We start from the raw sequence: 7,879 nt of genomic DNA on the forward strand, positions 1-7,879 counted from the left end.
GTTTTCAGAGCAGGGAATAATTATCTGTGAGAGATTTCTGTATGGCTCTGTTTCAGAAAATTTTAGAGCATTTCCAGTTAATATAGGTCAGGAGAACAGGATTCTTACACACTGAATGGAAAGCATTCAGCTGCCCATATGAAACATATGCACTGTTGGCAGTAATATAGTTGGAACTGTAGTCACCTTTGGCAGGGTCAGCTTTTACTCGTTGTGTAAAAATATTTTCTGTCCTATTCTTTTTCCTTCTGCTGTTGAATATGAGTCTAAGAGTTTGTCAACTTCACAGTGCACTTTTCTGCGTACAGATTTTAAATCTGCTACCTAAGGACCTGCTCCTAACTAATAAAAGTAGAATAAAAAAAAACCCAAACCAAACCCAAATATCAATTCCAATTTTCTCTTTCCTTGCTTATTTTTTGGTGTTTAAATGAATAAATTGCCTTGGAGCTTTTCTCTGCATTCAGTACTGAGTGCCTACATATTAACAGCTGCACACAGCATAACCTTTTAAAATTGGGCTCTATTTAATTAAGCCATACACTAGCAACAAATCCTAACCCACTCAATTGTAAATTGTCACGGTTGTGCTGTGTGCTTTCTCCTGCTGAAATCTGATTTGCGTGGTTTTCTGCCATAGGGTATATATCTGAAACAAACCAAATTCTGAGGCTTAATGAGGAAGAAATGAGAAGACCCTGAAAGCCTATTTTGTTTGCTAGTTCGAGCTCACCAAAGAGATCAACAACATCAAGAGTTCTGTTCCTGGGCAGACCTTATACAGAAAAAAGTCACAGAGTCGCTTTCAAGTGTGATGAGACACAGACACTGAAACTCTCCCGTCTGGGAGCAGTGTCCAGGCAGAAAGTGCAAAAGATCAAAAAGGGGAAGGCCTCCTCAGCACTGGCATAGCAGATCTGCCTACCTTCCTTTCTTCTAAGTTTTACTCCATAGATGCACAGAAATAAAGAAAACAGACATAGAAAGGAAGTAATAGAGTACTTTGTAAAGTCACTTTCTCTAAGAATCTTTCTTCCTTCTCTCTGTTGCTGGTTAAAACAGACCAAATGGTAGCATGGATTATATCTGTTCAGCCACAGCACTGCTAACAGAGATTTCTGCCAATGTCACCAACAAAGCAACAGCAGAAGTGATCCATATCAAAGATACAATGACAGATTTGTGACGATAAATAGAAATAAGGTGAAGATGTAATGCTGCTGCCTTCTTGAGTATCATGGGGACAAGACTTCTCGTTCATTTCTGGAATGCAAAAGTTTTGAAGTTATTTTTCCTCTGCCCACATCTGATAGGGAAATGTTATCAGCAGCACTTTCACTCAGTGTCCCATGCTGAGTACAGGTAACTGAGCTTCCCAGCCACTAATCTTTCCAGACCAGAAAAATAAAGCAGATTTCCCTTCGGGGATTCACTATTTTTATGTAGCCCAATACAAACATGATGAAGTTAATGACTCTTTCTTCCTCTATTTGAATAAGATAAAGCCTCTGCTGAGCCAGAAATGGCTATTTTGTTCAGTCAAGCAAGATTTAAAGAATTCAGATTAATCCAGCTATTTGCCTCTAAGGATATTTGTGTGATCCTCTAGTGTTCAACTGTGAGAATACATCCAGTTAGAACAGCCACAGTTTAGAAATTTAGCTTACTATATGTATTAATATTACCATTTATGTTGACCAGTTTTCAAGGAGCTTCCTGTAATTTATTATATAACTAACATTCCAACTTCAGGATGTTGTTCGTTGTGGAACCTCTGGATTTTAGATCCTCAGCACTTAAATAATGCATTTCTTCCTCCACCTCTTTTTAATTAGTTCTGTTGTAGAAATTATTTCTTTACTTACAGATTATTGAATAGCTCTTCTGATTCTTTTTTTCCTGTGGATTGCTTAATACAGATTTGTTTTATGAAAACTGTGCTTGAAGTGTTTGTGTGTGTATGTGGGGAGGGGGTTATTATTTTGTTTGTTTTGGTGGTGATTGTTCAAATTTGTACAATATGGTATAACTTGAAAAGAAAATCCTGATACCCACCTAAGTAGTTTCCTAGGACAAAGGATTTTAGTCAAGAGATTTCTGTGAGGCATGTTCTGTTATTTCTAGGATTGCACTGCACAGGACCGTAACACACAGGGAAATAATGATATAATTGTTAATACCGTGATTACTAAATGAAGATTTGTTTTTACTGCTCAGGAATAAAAAAGTAGTTTCTCTTGATTTAAAAATCAAGTTACTGAATTATCAAGGTTTCAAGATATAATAATCCTCTTTCTTTTTTTTTTTTTTTTTGGTGGGGTGTTTGTTTGGTTGGTTGGTTGGTTTGTTTTGGTTTTTTTAGTGATGTGAGTTCTGCTTCTGCACATATTTCTAACTGGAAATTAGTACACTGAGACAACTATGTTTTGCTTCACAGTCAAGCTGCAAAACTGACAGTGTCTGGTTTGCAGTAGACACAGCTTTGGGATGTGCTTTTGTTTATTCAGGGATGAGATAAAAATCAGAGTTGCTTTTCTCTTTCACACAACAGCTGGTCAACAGGGATGACAGGACAGATAAACCACATGTTAGTGATTTGAAAAGTCTTAAGTCTCATGCACTGTGTGGATATCAGCAATCCTGATCTAACCTATGGTTTATCAGGAAACTATAAAAAGGGCACTTTCTTTAGTCTGGAGTTATGTTCCATAAGAAAAAAAAAATCTAATTTTATGCATTTCAACAGTAATTTTTTCAAATGACAAGCACACAAACAGTAGCATGGATTAAATCTGTTCAGCCACAGCACTGCTAACAGAGATTTCTGCCAATGTCACCAACAAAGCAACAGCAGAAGTGATCCATATCAAAGATACAATGACAGATTTGTGACGATAAATGGAAATAAGGTGAAGATGTAATGCTGCTGCCTTCTTGAGTATCATGGGGACAAGACTTCTCGTTCATTTCTGGAATGCAAAAGTTTTGAAGTTATTTTTCCTCTGCCCACATCTGATAGGGAAATGTTATCAGCAGCACTTTCACTCAGTGTCCCATGCTGAGTACAGGTAACTGAGCTTCCCAGCCACTAATCTTTCCAGACCAGAAAAATAAAGCAGATTTCCCTTCGGGGATTCACTATTTTTATGTAGCCCAATACAAACATGATGAAGTTAATGACTCTTTCTTCCTCTATTTGAATAAGATAAAGCCTCTGCTGAGCCAGAAATGGCTATTTTGTTCAGTCAAGCAAGATTTAAAGAATTCAGATTAATCCAGCTATTTGCCTCTAAGGATATTTGTGTGATCCTCTAGTGTTCAACTGTGAGAATACATCCAGTTAGAACAGCCACAGTTTAGAAATTTAGCTTACTATATGTATTAATATTACCATTTATGTTGACCAGTTTTCAAGGAGCTTCCTGTAATTTATTATATAACTAACATTCCAACTTCAGGATGTTGTTCGTTGTGGAACCTCTGGATTTTAGATCCTCAGCACTTAAATAATGCATTTCTTCCTCCACCTCTTTTTAATTAGTTCTGTTGTAGAAATTATTTCTTTACTTACAGATTATTGAATAGCTCTTCTGATTCTTTTTTTCCTGTGGATTGCTTAATACAGATTTGTTTTATGAAAACTGTGCTTGAAGTGTTTGTGTGTGTATGTGGGGAGGGGGTTATTATTTTGTTTGTTTTGGTGGTGATTGTTCAAATTTGTACAATATGGTATAACTTGAAAAGAAAATCCTGATACCCACCTAAGTAGTTTCCTAGGACAAAGGATTTTAGTCAAGAGATTTCTGTGAGGCATGTTCTGTTATTTCTAGGATTGCACTGCACAGGACCGTAACACACAGGGAAATAATGATATAATTGTTAATACCGTGATTACTAAATGAAGATTTGTTTTTACTGCTCAGGAATAAAAAAGTAGTTTCTCTTGATTTAAAAATCAAGTTACTGAATTATCAAGGTTTCAAGATATAATAATCCTCTTTCTTTTTTTTTTTTTTTTTTGGTGGGGTGTTTGTTTGGTTGGTTGGTTGGTTTGTTTTGGTTTTTTTAGTGATGTGAGTTCTGCTTCTGCACATATTTCTAACTGGAAATTAGTACACTGAGACAACTATGTTTTGCTTCACAGTCAAGCTGCAAAAACTGACAGTGTCTGGTTTGCAGTAGACACAGCTTTGGGATGTGCTTTTGTTTATTCAGGGATGAGATAAAAATCAGAGTTGCTTTTCTCTTTCACACAACAGCTGGTCAACAGGGATGACAGGACAGATAAACCACATGTTAGTGATTTGAAAAGTCTTAAGTCTCATGCACTGTGTGGATATCAGCAATCCTGATCTAACCTATGGTTTATCAGGAAACTATAAAAAAGGGCACTTTCTTTAGTCTGGAGTTATGTTCCATAAGAAAAAAAAAAATCTAATTTTATGCATTTCAACAGTAATTTTTTCAAATGACAAGCACACAAACAGTAGCATGGATTAAATCTGTTCAGCCACAGCACTGCTAACAGAGATTTCTGCCAATGCCACCAACAAAGCAACAGCAGAAGTGATCCATATCATAGATACAATGACAGATTTGTGACAATAAATGGAAATAAGGTGAAGATGTAATGCTGCTGCTGGTGCAATGGTAGGTCAAGGACTTGCATTAAGTCAACTCAGTTAACATTTATCCCAAACTATAGCCAAAAACTGTTCTGGAAGGATTAAATTTAGTTCTAACAGTCTGCTTAGTCAAAGGCATCACTGGAAAAATGAGAGATGTAAAATGAGATTAGAGATACCAGTGAAAACATTCACTTGTAAAAAGAAAAAAAAATTGGATTTTTCATGATTTATCTGTTGATTTTGGTGATTTATCCAAATCACAGTGTGGAAAAACTAAGACATCTTGAACTTCATAAAAATATATGGATTTGCTGGATAGCAGCATAGATGCTGCAAGAGTCTTGACAAAATGATTGTTCTCATGAGAGAACCCACTTTTCAGGAAAACATTAGCTCTCAAAGGGCAAGAGGTTCCCTGGAGTTCAATATCAGGACTCTTTGTAGAGTAGCCTGTTATATAAAGGGGCCATTTCATGATAAAGCTGAGTTACTATGATTGATAAACCGTTTTTGCTACTAGTAGCTACGCTGAAGCAGCTTGATGTTTACAATCCCAAATTTAGAGCCTGTGTGTTTCAAAATAAATGCTGTAGCCTAGTCATACAAGTTTAAAGAAGGTTAAGAAGTAACTACTAACAGTACCTAACCATATTTCATGAAGGCTAACAGCAGGAATGAGAAGATGGTATTTCTTTACAAACCAGTAGAAAACCTTTTGGATCAGGTATAAAAACATTTATGTTGCTTTTTCTGGAGAATCAGTGAGATTGCCTGTTTAATTGGCCCATTGCACGCCAGTAGGAGCTGCTTGTGTTCCTTGACTCCTCTACATGGTTCTCATACCTTTGCAAATAAATGGTACATCAAGCACTATGAAGGTTTTTGTAATGATCGGTTCATAGCATTTCTATAAATTAATCATTATTTTTCTTAGGTTGCCTTCTCCCTCAGTGTGTTGGAAATCTTTGATTATGCACTGGAGAGCAAAAGAAATACCAATTATAAGACAAAAAATACTGGCATAAACTAAAGAGTAATAGATTGGAAACCTTCACTAGACAAGAAGAAAGAAATGGTACTTAAACTGCAATTTAATGGCATTTAAATATCAAAAGACTGTGCAGGAAAACAGGCAGTTTGCACTAAATTTCTGTAATTCATTTTCCAACTCTCATTTCATCTTTCCTAGTTATAGTTTGGGTTCTTTCTAGCAGTCATGTTGCTATAGTGGAATAATGCCACAAAGTAGATAATGAAGTAGCCTGTTTTGCTAATTCTGAGTAATATTTCATGCATTCTACAAGTCAGCTGCATCAACACTACCAAATACAGAGAAAGATGTAGCCACATTTGTTTAGATATTGTGTTGCTATTATCTCCCTGTCTAATACCTTATTTTTACTGGAGTATGATCTTTGAAGTGCTTTAGAAAAAAATAATTAGAGGTTAAATGTTTCAGCAGCATATTATAGACCTGTAAAGTGTAGTCTCTTACAGAACATATGGAGATGAAACCCACACATTGAGTATCTTTAACGAGATTTTAAACAAAAAATCTGAACTGGAAAAATCAATAATTATTCTATGAAATGTTTTTTACAGTTCCAGAAAGAGTGAATCTGCCATGTCAGGTTAGTCCTTCTTAAACACCAGGTTGGCTATCTTAGCCAACCTTGCAGGGTTCCTTCCTCAAGTCCTTCACAAGAGTGAAGAGACTGGCTAGTGATGCTTTACAACCTGTTCCAGTGTTCTACCATCCTGATTGTAAAAAAAAATTTCCTTATATCTAGCCTGAAGCTGCCCTGTTTTAGTATAAAACCAATGCCACTTGTCCTATTGCTGCAGGCCCTATTAAAAAGTCTGTATCAATTTTGCTTATAAAGCCTGCTTTAAGAACTGAAATGTGGCAATAGAGGTTATTTTTTAATCCCAGCTATCATAATCTGAAATGTTATCGTGTATGTCAGTAATGACAAGCAGGGTGTCTCCTACATGAATTGGGTTGAACTGATGAAGATGTAAAAAAAGCATGTGTAGGTCATGCCTTTGAGAGAATCAGATTGTACAAACAGGTAGTGTGTAAATACTTTGAAATTTCAGAAACACTCTGAATAGTCAGTTGGACAAACATAGGACTGTGCAAACTTCTGAAATACTGTGTACTCCTCAGTAGTTAAACAATCAACAGTAATTATTAAGAAATAGTGTCTCCATAACTAAAGTATCAAGTTGGTATAAATATTTTAGCATAATTTTCAAATTTAATGAAGCACAGAATTTGCATCTAAAACTGGTTTATCTATACATCAGTTTATCTATATCACCAGTTTGGGTGCTGGGAAATCTACACATTTCCACAAGCACCAGCGTACTTAAACATGCAGTTTAGACCAATGCTCAATAGTCTGAAAAATCTCCTGACAGTTCCTTCTGCCATCCCTTTTTAAATTGTATTTTAGATGGTAGTACAAGTGGCTGACATCCAAGATTTTAATTGGTATCTGGAAATGAGTAAGCCAAGGTATTTCTTCAGAGAATTAAGTATTTCAGCCCCCTATTTCTAGTTAATTCCATCAGAATCTCACTACACTGGGGACATCATTTAAAATTTTTCTGTTGTACTTCACACTTTCTATTTTCCTTAGTTTTTGTCATATAAGTTTCTGCAATTCTAAATCATAAGGAATTATGGAAAGAGCAAAATTAAAGGAAAAATCACTAATATTTCAGTATATCAATACTGATTGTCTCTTGTGATAGACAGTTTCATGAAATTAGTCGGATACCCTTCCAAAAAACTGCGTAGTTCTGTGTAAAATACATAACTTTTTCTTTTTATGTCCAGTTTGACTTACTTTACAGATTTTTAAATTGTTTTAGTTAGAAAGCAGTATTTACATGCAGCTCTGGCTGCTCAACCCTCGTCATGATCACCGTGGTTAAATCCAACCTTGGAATCAAGTAATCCTTGGAAAACCAGGTTCTTCATAGCATGTGCTTTAAATGCTGGGTCTCCATGCCCATTAATAGTCACGGGGAATTGGAGAGGAACAAACTAGAGCTCTGTGTGTGGTGTAAGACTATGATGTGATTTGCAACCAGTCTTCTGATTACTTTAATCCTCTGCCTGTATTTGCCAAGGATGTGAGACCTGTATTTGTCCGCAACCCGTTACTGTAACAGTTGTGTAATACTGGTGCTTCTGCAGGTTGCCTCAGGAGGCTGTCAGATGATTTTGTTGTAAATGCAAG

Source organism: Myiozetetes cayanensis, unplaced genomic scaffold, assembly GCF_022539395.1.
Source record: "Myiozetetes cayanensis isolate MyiCay16 unplaced genomic scaffold, myiCay2020 scf4, whole genome shotgun sequence".
Taxonomy (NCBI): domain Eukaryota; kingdom Metazoa; phylum Chordata; class Aves; order Passeriformes; family Tyrannidae; genus Myiozetetes; species Myiozetetes cayanensis.